The sequence below is a fragment of the Tinamus guttatus genome, unplaced genomic scaffold (genome assembly GCF_059628265.1).
Source record: "Tinamus guttatus ecotype Peru unplaced genomic scaffold, ASM5962826v1 Tinamus_guttatus_pri_ptg000247l, whole genome shotgun sequence".
NCBI classification, from domain to species: Eukaryota; Metazoa; Chordata; class Aves; order Tinamiformes; family Tinamidae; genus Tinamus; species Tinamus guttatus.
Window position 1 is genome coordinate 497,117 of NW_028288781.1, and position 13,298 is coordinate 510,414.

General features: G+C 40.8%; 1 long non-coding RNA gene across 1 annotated transcript; it reads right to left on the reverse strand.

Annotated features, from left to right (window-relative positions):
* Positions 1–2,312: 2,312 nt before the first annotated feature.
* Positions 2,313–12,430, reverse strand: LOC148594386 (uncharacterized). The gene is made up of 2 exons (XR_015913499.1): positions 12,338–12,430; positions 2,313–2,343 (listed from the first exon to the last, which is right to left on the reverse strand). It is a non-coding gene; the product is annotated as an uncharacterized LOC148594386 (long non-coding RNA).
* Between the last annotated feature and the right edge of the window lie 868 nt (positions 12,431–13,298).

A 13,298-nucleotide genomic window follows, 5' to 3' on the forward strand; every position in this document is an offset into this window, starting at 1 on the left:
CCTTTATTATAATTCAACATTATAATTCAACATTGGCTTTGCAGTCTTCTTTCCTTGCTGGCTCTCTCTGGATTGTTCTATACATTTCATTGGCAATCTAGTCAGACCAAAGTGTTCCTGGATATTTAACCCAACAATGAAGGTATGTTTTAGGAGTTAGTTGTCCTTAGGAATTTCTTTTTCTAAATATCCATCTGCGGTTGTTAAGTAAAAGGTCTCTGTTTAAGCGGAGTTATTTCGATCTATCTGGAGTAGGTGGAGTTCCTGCTCCTCCTACTGCTTTTCCGCTCTTCTCTAGATAACGTGCAGCGTGTGACTTGATTCGGGGGAGGTTTTGGGAGACACACCGAGGTGCACCAAGGGGCACCCAAGGCAGGCTCGGTTGCGACGATGCCTCCAGGGTGCTGGTTAATAGAATATGGTCTGCCCAAAGATCTGAACTCTTGTGTTTTTTTGGAGATCAGTTGGTTGTGTGGTTGTTTTTTGTTTCTTTTGGGAGTCTTTTGTTACTTTGATGTCTTTTCAATTGCTTCTCCGTTTTCAAAGGCGGCTGTTAAGAAGCAAGATGGGCCTCGGTGAGAACTTGCAGCCAGCGTAACCCTGCCTGCCGCTTTTGAATACTTCACTCCATAATGATGCAGATGCCTTACGTAACCCTCTACTTCTGTGAGGCCTTTTAAAATCTAGCCTTCCTTTCACAATGACAATATCAAGGTCTCTCTCTGATTTTGTGGCTAGAGAAGCTTACGCAAGACTGTGATGGTTAAAGAGGGAGGATTTCTTAGGAACGGAAGGACCTTACCTTGTGTGCGCACTGAAGAGACTGATGTTACCATTTGCACACAAGACTATTGTCCCCATTTCACAGCTTGTTTAAAGAAGTGGTTGTTGAAAATAGCTGTAAAAAAAGGAAAGCGTGGATAAAGTGACTTTCAATGAGAGACTTAAAGAAGTCAATCTGTTGAGCTTATCAAAAAGACTGAGAGGTGATTTAATTGCATATATATTTATATTGGAATGCTTTGATGGTAAGAGAGTTTTGACCAGTTTGGGCTAGTGGGGAAAAATGGATGATAAAAGAAAGACTAAAAGATTAAACCACACAAATTTCAATTAGAATCTGGCAAATGGTTTAAATGGCATAGGTTATTTTTAGTGAGTGGATTAGGGGGATTCCCTATTACCTAAATCCCTATGAGAGGATAGTTGCTTCAGATGAATGCACCTTTGAGCAGGCATTGGTTCAGATTTGGCACAGATATTATTGGTTGAAATTAATGATCTATGGTAGGTAGCCAGGTACAGTATTTCATTCAGTAGTCTATTTACCTTTAAACTTCATGAACCTTAAACCTGCTGCCTTTCTACAGACACCTAATCACTGGAGCCACGTAGCATTACCGGTGTATCTATTGTTATTCCTGCTCTTGTCTTACGAATTGAACTATTTACTTCGGCAAGGTATATTAGAAATTAGGTATGTTAGCCACCTTATTTCTGTACCTTGCCGTGCAAGGTAACTATGAGGCATACTAAAATAGAGCTGTAGTTTTGGTGGAGCTGATGAATTGCAATGCTGGCAGCGCACCGAAACTTTTCAAAAGAAACAGGAATTTGGAGGGAGGAAAAAGTGGCACGTTAGTAGAATCTTCTTTAGAAAATAAGATAATCACTGCTGTGCATCAAGTGTGTACCTTGGATTAGCTGGGAAAAGGTTGCTTTCTAATGAAGGAGCAGAGTATTTTATCCCCTTGGAAGTGGCAAACAGTAAGATGTAGTTTACAGCAGAGAAGAGCAGTGTTTTCTTTTATCTCCCAGCTCTGCGGCTCTGTGTTGTTCTCGTCTACACTGTGTGTCTGCAAACCTGAGGGCATCAGTCCAACTGTTCAACAGCAAAAAAAGCCTGACTCTTAACCCGAGCGCAGTCTTGGTGGGAGTGTGTTTACAATAGAGGCACTTTCGGCAGGAACATTTACTTCCTTAAAGCCCCGGTGGAAGTTCCTAGTTATCCTGACTTCCTAGAGAAAAACACCTTGTGCCATTAGCACTGCAGATTGTCCCCGGGAAGAACACGCTGTGCTGGAGAAGCAGCACAAGGAAATGACTCCTCTGCTCCCATCATTTACAAATGTATAAACTTTAAGCTACAGTGTGAAGTCTTGTGGGGTTCTTTATTTGTTTGTTTGTTTCCCGCTTTTCTTAATGTGTTCCAGAACGTCTTTTTAAAATCTTTGTGGAAAAGACGCTGTGTCCTTTTGGTTGCTCTGATCCTCTGTATTACCTGTACAAAGAGCAAGGATTTGCGCCCCCCCTTCCTTTTTTTTTTTTTTTTCCTTTGCTTATCTATGCTGCAGTCCCACTGTCATTGTTTGATTCTGCTTAAATCCCTCTGTACCTAAAGGTACAGCCTTATCAATTGAAAAGCTAATGCTATATAAGAAGTGAAAAGAACACAGAAAGGTTTCCTAGCAACTACTGTGAATCCTTCTAAAGTAAGTCAGTTAAAACCATGTAGTACGTGCAGCGGGTGTAAATTAGGGAACTAAGCTGATCCGCAGATTTACAGATGCCCACTATAAAGTACAATAAAACCTGTAATAGAAGGTGAATTGCTCAAGAAGAAAATCACATCAGCGCCTTGACAGCTTTATCATTATTTAAATGATCCAGCTTAAATTCTGCCACGTCGTTAGTAAGACTGAGTGTCAGAGCTGGGGCGCCCGTGTACAAAAGCACCGTTAATAGCCTGGGTTAGTGTCGCGGCGGCGATTATGCCTCTTATTGCTCTTCCTAAAAGACACCCGGCAAACACAAGCAAACAGACTCGGAGGGGCAGGTGCGAGGGAGCCGCTCGAGGTGCAAACACAGAAAATCACGCTCATGGAAACGGCAGCTCTCTTGTTTTGCTTTTGCACAGCGTGAATTAAATCACATGTTTTTTAGGTGGGTAAAATATCTGCTCAGTAAAGGGTAGGGAGGCTCACAGTTCTGCCTCCTGCCCTCTCCCGTACGCCTTTCCCTCCATATAGGCTTCTACTCTCTGGACCCCTATTTGCTGTAGAAGTACTTAAAACAATCCTCCTAGAATGATATCATTTAGAGAATTAGCCTAAATCCTAAATCCCCACTTTTTTTAGGGCAATGTCTTTATTTCCAGAGGATGCTCACTTGGCACTGGGTTCCCCCACAAAAGTTTCCCCCACAAAAGGCTGGTTTGTGGCTCATACAGTTAAATTCTTTATTATGTGTTTAAGCTAATTGCTGGATGGCTTTTTGGTGCAGACAGGGCAATGTCCTTTCAGGAGAGTTAATTCTTCCTTGTCTGGGGCTTATGCAGAAATGACTAATCATAGGCAGGACAGAAAATTTAGGCCTGCAAAATCTAACTTTGCTCACTCTAATATATATAAAGATCCAATCCGAGTGAAAGGGCTTCCTCACGCTTGGAGTCATTTATAGCCCGCAGGAGCTCGCGCGGGGTCGTCCCCGGCCGCCCCGGCTGCGTCTCAGAGCGGGTCTCTGAGCCGAGCGACCTTTCCCACGTTGCCGTGTGGTTTTCCTGGCTTCTCCCAGCAAAGGAGCAGGTTTAGAAGCAGCCGGAGGGGGAGCAGCGGCGCCCTGCGGCGCCAAGCGGGCCAGGAGCTGGTGTGGAGCCTGGCACTGCTCGGAGCTGCCTTGTGTTGTCTTGGTGCTCTTAACCCTTTGGAGACCACAAATGCTGTCATTTTAGGAAGCAGACTTTTTTTTTTTTTTTTTCACACAGTCCCTCATTATTTCTCCAAACGCTTTCTGCATACTGTGTCAGGAGCACTAATTCACCCTGTGGATTTTACCCTTGATCAAGCAGCTCCCTAATCTATTAGAAGCGGCGGGAGACTGATGTCTAGCCTACATCTCAAAATGTTTGTCCCTTTGGGGGGATAAAGCAGCCCATTCTCATCTCTCTATGCCCCATATCGACTCATTTCAACTCCTGAAACACGTTCATAAAGCTCTGAAGGCCAATAACTTAGCTAAGAGGCCAAAAACCTCAGTGACCTAAACATGAGCGAAAGGCTGCATATTTGCTCCTACGCTTCTTGGTTTGATTCTACTCTTAAACAACAGCAATAAAAGCATGCCAAAAATGTCTTTCGACTCAGTAAAAAGTGTTCCAGACTATTTTAGGCAAACATTATCTTAAAAATGGCCCTAGTCATCACTGAGACAGCATTCTGTCTTTCTCTTTTCCTTGAATCTGATTTTTAGTGGTACAGTTGCCCAAATTAGCAATTATTCTCAAACAAAATGATAAAAAAATGCACAGGTCATAGAGTGCAAAGGTTTGTTTGCTACTACCGAGTATGGAAATGGTTCGTATGCCGTGCTTTATTCTGGTGTATTATCAGGAAATGGCCTCTGATAGCCTCGTTAGCCTACCAGCAGCTCTGTGGTCATAAGAAGGAATGCGCTTGTCCTTTCCAGTGTAGCTCGTAATTAGCAATTCCTATGAAAATCAGTTATTTCCATTAATTCATACTAGTCCTTCTTGTTGCATTCAGCTTGTGAAAACTGCCAGCTTTCTTTATCTGTTTTGATTTGCTCGTATTTTTTTAAACTAGTGCATGACTTACTTACAGAAAATTTCTGACACTAAAAAGTAGTATGAAAGTTATCCTTCAGTATCTAGTGCATATTGTGCTATCAGCAGCTGTTGGGTATTCCTTATATAAAATTTATATGCGAGTGTTTGTATACTCTGGAAGTATGAATATGTACATAAGTAGCATTTAGATTTCACCGTGTTTCCCAAGTCATTTATTTAGCTCAAGCAATTGATTTTTATTTTAGATAGTAGGCATTTAGGCGTACATGTAATTATTTTCTTCAGTAAATCTCTAAATATTGAGATGTCGTGAACAGTTTCCCAAAACCTTATTTCATGGTCATCTTCTGAAATTTATTTTCAAGGTTTTGTGCCTGTAATAATTAATATGTCCAAGAACTTTGAAACTAGTACAAGACATTTTATTGATATCTAAATATTCGCAGAAATGAAAAACTGGAGTACTTAGCAGATCATTAAAGAGAAAACTATATAGTAGATACATGTGCATCAGGACTTGAAGCTATTTGTTGTTTATTTGTGAGAATAAAATAATTCTGACATGTTGTTTAAAAAGGGCTTTATACAGTTTCCTGTGATGTCTGACTGTAGCATGGTGTTCATTTAGGGCCAAGAAATTTGGAAAAAGGCTTTCTTGCTTTGTCTGGAAAGTTGTCCCTAGCAAGCACTACAGGAGAGTAGCCTCTGTGCACCCTAACAACTGGTTTCAGCCAACTTATGATCAGGCATGAAACAATTCCCTATACATTGGGTTTCTAATCTATCTAATCCTTTCTTCTTAATGCCTCTGTTCTTCAATTAGTGCTTTTTCACACACATCTCGCTAATCTTATTTCATCTTCTTTTAGCCTGTGCACTGCAGGCTTTATTCAATTTTCTTTGAAGCTGATGGAAGGACTTCCACTGACTCCAGTATCTGGTAGATAAGACCTGGTTGGTTTTTCTGAGGAAAAGAAATGTATCTGACTGTCTTCCAAGCATTCCTATATTTGTTTATTTGCTGAAAAATGATGTTTTTACTACTATCAGGGATGGACAATAGCAAGGTTAAGAAAACACAAAGTTGATCCTCTTTTGCTATATACCTCAAATCTCACCTCACGTTTTGTCCTGGTGTTTGCATTATGATTAGTAACAGAGACACAAACAAAAAAAAAAAAAGACTTGGGTTTTGCTTGAAAATACTTTTTTCCTTTCTGTCTTCAAACACAAAAAAAAAATCCACTCCAAAAAAAAAGTGTTAATAAGAGGAAGGGAAATGTCAAAGTTTACAATATTATTTTACAAAATACTTTTATTGTCCTACTTCACAATTAACAATATCAAAAGAAAAGAAGTGGGATGCTCCTTATGGGTAAAAAAATCTGTCTGCACAAGGCTGTACAGAACTGAAGTGCTACTTAAACCCTGAAATAAATGAGCCTCAAGTAGCTTGTAGACCATTGCACGAGGGTGAATATCACCCTGTGAAATATCAAGTGGTATTTTGTATTTTTCAATCTAAATCAATGATCTAGGAAGCAAAGCAAAGTGTAAAAATAACATCAGTGTTTAAATCTGTGTGTATATAAGTATAAATAAATAACGCAGAATATGAGTGCTATGGCATACACACATTTTAGTGTAGATCCTTATGTCAACAGGAAAGTTTACTTTTTTTTTTTTTTCCTTGTGGATAATTCTGGAGAGAACAAACTATTTTGGAAGCATGGACAGCATCTTCTTTTACTAACCACAAAGCACTAATGATAATGTTCTGGCTTTAATTCTGTACCTAAAGATTACAATACAGTAATGCCATGCAACTCTTCTGAAAATACATAGTGGTTTGGGCATAAAAAGACTACAATTACTGGAAAATGGAACTCAAAATTACATGTCCTCTGAGAATTAAGTCCTTGGTGTGCAAAAAGGCAAAATATCAGATATAAACCTATTATACGTGTTACCCACCTTTCAGTTAGAAATTGCTGCAAGCCATAAAAAATAGTGTTCACACTTCTGAAGTTTAATTCAATCAGATTTGTTGGAGCCTGAGTCTTTAATAAAGGACATTTTTTTCAAGAAAGAAAACCTCTCTCTTCAGGGTTTTCTTCCTCTTGGCCTTTCCATGTGAAACTCATCTAAAGAAATAACAGCACCGCAATTGACTACTTTTGTAGGGCAATTTAAAGCTCCAGCATGATATTTTGTTTTTCAGAGATGATGGTTACAGATTTTAGACAGGATGTCAACTTTGAAGGATATTCAGACAGTTGTGAGTGGCCTTTTTAATACTGCATTAATGCATTAACACTTTGACCTCGCCTTCAGTAAATGCAAAAGGGCAAGGCAAAAACAAAACGAGCAAAACAAAAATCAACAGACCAACAAAAAAAACAACCATCTAAGTTTGACCTCAAAGATCAGTGAATTGGACTAGCTCACTAGTTCCTGTGGAAAATTGTTGTATCTGTTCAGGCAGAGAGAAGATATCTCATATGTTCTGTACCGTATGTTGTAGTTTTTGTTCTTTTGATGGTGTAATTTCTACATAAACCATACTATTAGTTTATTAGGATATTAGTTGAGAGCTTACACAGTAACTTTTTTTTTAATAGCATACGTACAAAAATGTACATCCTTGTTCATGTGAACAATGAACGTTATCAAAATGCTTTGTACTTGTGGATATATTAAGATACTGAGAACACAGGCTTTTGCTACGCTTGTGCATTTTCTGCATTTGTGTTGCTTCATTTTACAGCTAATGGAATGTGTTCATACTCTTAGCAACTTCCTCAGATGGTATCAGTCTCCCTCCAAGGACTGTGTTTTGCCCTGTGCTGTGTTTGAGTATTTTGTCATTTATTATGTTGGTTAAAAGTGCCTTAAATCCTTAGGGTCTAGGTTATCCCTTCAGATGAGAGGGGTTTTATCTTGGTTAGCAAAAGCTACTTCTCTCATGTTGTCTTCTGCTACTTTACCCTTTGGGTGCTCTGGAGAAGCAGAGTAGGAAGATGAGCAATACAGTTGCTACAACAACCTGAGATGGAGGATCACCAGAGCCAAAGGAATGGGCTGTTTTCCTGTGCACCGCTTTCCTTGAAATCTCGTGGAAAAAGCCAGAGTCTAAGTAGTAATAAGATACTTGCCTGAACACGTTCACATTTTGTCTGAATACAGGATCAGAAATTTTACCGAAACAGGTAGAGATAGATATAAAGCAGACCAGGATTGTATCTTCCTGTTATTTAACGCTAAATTTCTTTTCACTGTGGTCCAGCTGTCAGGCAATGGTCTTTGAATCCCAAACATGTGAATTTGAGGCCCTGTGTTTCCTTTTATAGGCCAGATTATCATTTGAGATTTATTCAGATTTGCCTCTCACCTCCAAGGAGACTGAGGTTTCCTCGGGCTTTAAAGTGATCGGGAAAGACCACTGACCTTCCTGCTGGGACAGTCACCGTCTGTTCCCTCCGGCTAATATCCCCGGGAGCACACTGAGCAAACTGCTGCTCCCTTGCTTGGCTAAGCTCTTCCTTGTGAGGCAGGGCACCGTTTCCTGCCAGGCAGGGCAACATTTTAACCCCGCTGAGATTTTCGGCCAATCTTAATTCTTAAATTCCAACTGAAACTATAACTTGCTAATCCTACTTTGTACAATCCCCTAACTAGGATTAGTTGCAGCTCTCTTAAGACCAAAAGTCATGATAACCAGTCACTCTGAGATGATAGTGCATTTGGGGTGAGTTAACCTCCATCCTGCCTTTCAGGGATGCCATGACAGAACTGTGATAGTCCACTCAGTATCATAGGTCAGAATCTGTTCTTCTTTTACAAAACATGTTTAGGATGATTAGCAGTAATGCCAAGTTCTCCAGTGTGCACACTCATTATCTGACTTCTCTTCTGGAGTTAATATTTTTAAGTGCAAGTAGGTTCAAGTTCTTCTTTTGGTTGGTTTTTTTGTTCTTTTTTTAACTACCATTAAGCATTTAATTCAGTGGTGCTTTGGTTGAGGGAAAGGTGCACTACTTTTTCCTTATGGAAATTATGGAATGAGATTAAAGATATTCATTCACTTTCACAAAAATGAATCAACTGGTTGAAATTCATATATATATGTATATATATACGTAAAAGTAAATTAACAAAAAAACTCCTTTTCAAGCATTGCTAATTTAAAGTGTGGGGCGTAGGGGTTGAATGGTTCTGTGCTGGTCCTTTGTACTAACTATTTTGTACTCAGCTGAACTCCAAAAAACTGTTAAGAGCCAAAAAATCTCAATTGCAGTGAAGCTGAAATTTATTTTTAGAAGAGCACATTGCTGAGATGGCTCTATTAAGAAAGAGTTGGTCTGTGCAGAGTCAAAACTACACAGGAAGTTGAGCTGTCTCCTGTTCATCATTACACAGTGATGTTAACTCCTGACAGTCTTCGCTGGCACTCTGTTGGCATAAATTTTCATTTTGATTTTAAAGACTAATCTTTAATAAATGACACTTCTTTTTTTCTGTAGTGTTAAGAACACCTGTAGAAGCGAATAAGTGAAACAGATCTCAGATTCTCTGTTTATGAATATGTGGGCTTCTTGTTTCTTGATATGATGCGTGTTTACGTAACATGGGGTTTTGTTTTCTCTTTGCAATAGTTAAAGTAGGTGTCTCTGACAAGCAGTGTAGCACAATGTGATAAGGCTGACTGGAAAATTTCCAGCATCAGTTGCAATCTGTGTAATGCTTTTGGGTGACAGCAAAAGACAACCTGCTTCCACCTCAAACCTTCTGAATAGGCTACAACCCATATTTAGTTTATGAGCTAATCCCTGGGAAGGTTCGGTGTGCAGTTGGCAGCCAGGCAGCATGTGCATCTCTATGGCAGAGCGTCTTTAGCCAGCGCTGCGTCGCGTTACGCTCCCCAGATTACCAAACCTCTCCTTTCAGTATGATGGATGGTTTGATTGTTTAACTTGAAGGAAGACTGAAAATCACTCTCAGCAAACGCTTGTGTGAAAACTGAGGCATTTTAGGTCTTATTTTCTTTTCTTGTTTTTCAGCTGGCACTGCAATAGAAATGCTATTTTCATAAATATCCCTACAAAGAATCTCCTGAGTTGACACGACCGTGGGCTGAACTAGATTTTTGACATTTCCACATACTTTTTGCCTTATTCATCCACCAATCAGAGAACAGAGAAAATACCATGTGATTTGACTGACCAGTTGCAACTAAACTGTACAGCTTGAATAGTGAGTTTTAAATACTCCAAGAAATGATCCGGGAAGATGATAATGAATACGTTCAGGAAATCATTATCTTCTTGCCAGCACTCTAAAAGCAGAAAATTAGGATCGAGTAAATTAGGGTAAAATTTGTAGGCTAAATTATCCATTTTGTAGTCTTTGTTCAGCTGCATTATTTTCCTTTTTTTTTTTTTTTTTTTTTTTTTTCTTTCTAATCAGGAAAAAAGGAGGTAAAAAAGCTCACTCACTGAGATCATGCAGATGACAATGTTACTGAAAATACTGAAAATCTATATGGTTTGCAGTGGAATCAATTTCTGAGGGACACTGAAATCAATATATGTTGGAAATCTGGGTATTTCGTTGGTGCTTGGGTATATGAAATACTCTTTTTGCTGCATCTATGCAGAAGGACTTACGGCTTCCACAGCTTTTCAGTGGCGATTGGGAAGGGATGGAAGTGGGTGTTCTGTTTTACTGCATGGCACCACAGAGTTGCCACTTGCAAGCTGTTAACTTGAGAAAATACAAAATTTGATGTTCAATATCAGCACGAGAGGCTTTATGGTATGAAACATATGAATGCGGATCACTGTGAAATAGGTGATATAGTAAAAATCCCCACAAAAAGGAGTTAGGAATCTGAACCTGTAGCTATCCTTAAACATGTCACTGGAGCTGTGCATCTAGGGCTTTGTCTCCTGCTGGACCTCCATATTCACCACTGTGTGCTCTGCCTGCTAGGGCACGTCTGGCAGTATTTGGCATATTGAGCCAAATTTGGCTTGTTGGGGCTGCAGCGGTGATACTGAGCCAAGGGTAAGGAGAGCTGCAGCTTCCTCCAGCGCTGCCCTCCAGCTCTGTCTGAATATCCAGGCGGCTTGGAGGTGAGACGAGTTTGGGCTCGTGAAACACAGCGTCCGTGTCACCTCGAGGGCTGCCTGCAGAAGGGGTGATCTCATCTAAGAGGCCAAGTGAAAACTCTGTCAAGATGACATTAGACCCTGGGACCCCATAAAGGCAGGACGAGTTAATTAAATGAGCAGCTGCCCGCAGCATCTCCGCTCATTCGGGATTTTGCACTCACTGTGACAGGCATGAAGAAGTATCTCTTGTTTTATGCTATAGCGGCGTCATACGAGCACAAGAAATCCCCTGTGCCTAAACTGATCAGCTTCAGAGCCAGTCTGCTGCCACTGATGCTCTAATCTCCCCTCCTTGTGCGTCATCTATCACAGGGCACCAGTGAACCGAGCTGACCTGGGAGGATAATGGAGAGAGCGGGGGGCATTTGTAGGTTAATATGTCAACTGTGCTGGATAACAGATGGTTGTAATGATCTGCTCCATGATGTGGCGTCGCGGTCAGCAAGGTAGCCGTGCTGGAGAGGTGAGTTACAGAGCAGCGTTGTACATAAGCCGGCGGGATGGGGGGGAACAGAAAGTACTTGATAAGTGCACAGGGAAAAAATAACAACAACAAAAAAGTCTTCCAAGAGATCAAGGGAAAAACAAAGCAGAAGAACAACAAAAAGAATTTGAGATTCTAAAGACGGAGAGCTGCATAAAAATAATTGTTTCGTTCTGCAGCTTAGGGCAGTACTGTAGCTTTTTATTAGGCAATTATTTTCTGTCATTTTGAAGACTTTATCTCTTCCGACAACATAAAGATTCTACCTCAGTTCTTTACAACCGTGCTTCCTCCACCCCTATAATAGTAGTATTCACCTACTCTGTAATTCTTCCTTTCTCTAGTGAAGTGCAGAGATTTTTATATCATCCCCGCTGCCTGTCAATAGCTGCATAATAAAATTGGTAATAAAACTAACATTTTCCTATGTTAACGCATTCGACCCCAACGCCATGTGGGCTGGGTTCTCACCGCCTAATTTCTAGTCAATGGCATCTTCCTTGGAGCGGTGGGACAGCTTACAGGATACATCACCATCAATACCTGTCTGTTAGCTTTAGTTTGAAGGATCATGCTTTATCAGTCACCAAAATGCCACCAAGGCCTTTGGGATGAGATGCCACAGCAGCTCAACGGCCCCTAGCACCGCCACCTAACAATTTAGGAGCAGAAAGGCAGAACACCATTTCCAGCCGGGGAGTTGAGCTGGGTGTCCTCTCCAGATGCTCCACGGATATAAGTGCTGCTGTGGAGCCCCCAGCTCCTGTAGGCTCCTATAACCGTTGGACTGGGCCCCTCTCTGGGAGGGAGAGCGGTTTGATTTAGTGAACCTGCAGTTATTGCCAGGGTGCTCTTTCCCCTTTCCTTTTTTGGAAATTCATCTTTAGTATTCATCTTTAGTATTTCATTCGTATTCATCTGTTCTTCTTCAGGCTTCCCTGTAGCTGCCCTTTGAGGTTTCCCATTAATTCCCCTTTCCTTTCCCCCTGTTTTTATATGGAGAATCCTTTTACAGATAAAAAATGACAGATATCTGTAAATTATTTTATAGTTTTTATATGTTCTTTTCCTCTTTTCTTTTCCCCCTTTACCTACCATCTTTCCAGGGCAATTTGATTTCAAACTGGGGGATTGACTAGAAAAAGGCTGTGAAACGAAGAATTTGGCATCACAGTTGTACATGCTCCTGCCTTTCACATGTAAGCGATATCTTTTGAGTGCTGTAAGTTGCTTGCATGTTTTATTTCTCTGTGATTTATCAGAACTATTAAATGAGATTGTTTCATTTCGAGGCTGTCTCATTCTGGAGCCAAACCAGACCAATCCATCTTTCCTGTGTCTCTAAGAGAGCCTCTGCTGTGAACTTTGCAGAGATAAACATCGCAGTCGCCGGGGGTTTCTATTAAGACTGGGAAATGCACCCTCCCCAGCGTGATTAGCCCCAAGGATGCCGGGGGCCAAACTCTGCACTGAGTGCTCCAGAGTGGCCGAAGGCCAACCGAGAGTGAGAGCAAGGAAATACTGGAAGCCAAGAGCATAGATAGAGGGCGTAGAGCCAAAGAGCCCGTGAAAGCAAGATGAAAAGAAGGTTAGTGGTAGAGCTGTCGTTGAGCGGTGAGGGGTAGAATTGGACTGTAGAGTGGAAGGGTGGTTTGGGGCACCAGGCATCAGAACAAGGGAGGAGAGAGAGAGAAGGGAGAAAATGATAGAGAAGCTGAGATGCAGCATGATGACAATAAAAAGAAAAGGAAGAAGGAAATAAAAAACTAGAAAAGGAAAGAAAATTAACATAAAATGTAGTGAAACATCCTGTAGGCTGTTTCTGACGCTGATTTTGATGGAGCAGGTGGAAATAGATAATACTACTAGACTGAAAGTCTACTGATATAATTTAGGAAGCTTGAGTAGCTGGGCTACATACAGCAATTCTGTATTCCTGTGTGCTCTACTTCCCTGTAGTAAACCATCAGCTTATAGAAACACGGTTCTGTTGCTATTAGTTGGCAGATCTTGGCTGGCAGTAAAAAATCCTTAATTAGACTCCCTAAAATATTGT